Source organism: Bison bison, unplaced genomic scaffold, assembly GCF_000754665.1.
Source record: "Bison bison bison isolate TAMUID 2011002044 unplaced genomic scaffold, Bison_UMD1.0 scf7180017846335, whole genome shotgun sequence".
In the NCBI taxonomy this organism is placed as follows: Eukaryota; Metazoa; Chordata; class Mammalia; order Artiodactyla; family Bovidae; genus Bison; species Bison bison.
In genome coordinates, this window is record NW_011476908.1 from 6,383 (window position 1) to 7,908 (window position 1,526).

The 1,526-nt window shown below is 41.7% G+C and overlaps 1 protein-coding gene across 1 annotated transcript in view; it reads right to left on the reverse strand.

Annotated features, from left to right (window-relative positions):
* The window catches only part of LOC104988101 (5-aminolevulinate synthase, erythroid-specific, mitochondrial), a gene marked incomplete at its 3' end in the record, with an annotated part of 9,708 nt that overhangs the window by 695 nt on the left and 7,487 nt on the right, over window positions 1-1,526 (reverse strand). The gene's annotated exons all lie outside the window — the stretch shown is intronic.

Here is a 1,526-nt window from a genome sequence, read left to right on the forward strand (position 1 = left end):
CCATTTCCTTCTCCTATGCATAAAAGTGAAAAGTGAAAGTGAAGTCTCTCAGTTGTGTCTGACTCTTAGCGACCCCATGGACTGCAGCCTACCAGGCTCCTCCATCCATGGGATTTTCCAGGGAAGAGTACTGGAGTGGGGTGCCATTGCCTTCTCCATACATATGTGCATACATGCATAAAATTGAATATTAGCCACAAAGAAGTGAAATATTTTCATTTGTGGAAACATGGATGGACCTAGTGAATATTATACTAAGTGAAGTGAGTCAGACAGAGAAAGACAAATATATCACTTATATGTGGAATCTTAAAAAATAATACAAATGAATCTATAACCAAAACAGAAACATACTCATAGAAAATAAACTTATGGATGCCTAAGGGGAAAGAGGGGCTTCCCAGGTGGCTCAGTCATAAAGAATCTGCCTGCTAATACAGGAGACTTGGGTTTGATCACTGGGTTGGGAAGATTCCCTGGAGAAGGAAATAACAACCCACTCCAGTATTCTTGCCTGAGAAATCCCATGGATAGAGAAGTCTATGGCAGTCTATGGTCCATGGGGTCACAAGAGTTGGTTAGACATGACTTTGTGACTAAACAACAACAATGAGGTATAAGGGAGGGATAAATTAGGAGTATGTGAATGATAGGGAGGGAACACAGCCCTGCCAATCAACAGAAAATTGGATTAAAGATTTACTGAGCATGGCCCCACCCATCAGAACAAGACTCCATTTCCCCCTCAGTCAGTCTGTCCCATCAGGAAGCTTCCATAAGCTTATACTTCTCCATTAGAGGGCAGACAGCATGAAAACCAAACTCACAGAAAATTAACCAATCTGATCACATGGATCACAGCATTGTCTAACTCAATGAAACCATGAGCCATGCTGTGTAGGGCCACCCAAGACGTACGTGTCATTGTGGAGAGTTCTGACAAAACATGGTCTACTGGAGAAGGGAATGGCAAACCACTTCATTTTTTTTGCCTTGAAAACCCCGTGAACAGTAGGAAAAGGCAAAAAGATAGGGCACTGAAAGATGAACTTCCCAGGTCGGTAGGTGCCCAATTATGCTACTGGAGATCAGTGGAGAAACAACTCCAGAAAGAATGAAGAGATGGAGCCAAAGCGAAAACAACACCCAGTTGTGGATGTGACTGGTGATGGAAGTAAAGTCGAACGCTGTAAACAACAACATTGCATAGAAACTGGGAATGTTAGGTCCATGAATCAAGGCAAATTGGAAGTGGTCAAACAGGAGATGACAAGAGTGAACATCAACATTTTAGGAATCAGCGAACTAAAATGGACTAAAACTAAATGGGTGAATTTAACTCAGATGACCATTATATCTACTAGTGTGGGCAAGAATCCCTTAGAAGAAATGGAGTAGCCATCATAGTCAACAAAAAAGCCCAAAATTCAGTACTTGAATGCAATCCCCAAAACAACAGAATGATCTCTGTTCATTTCCAATGCAAAGCATTCAATATCACAGTAATCCAAGTCTATGCCCCAACC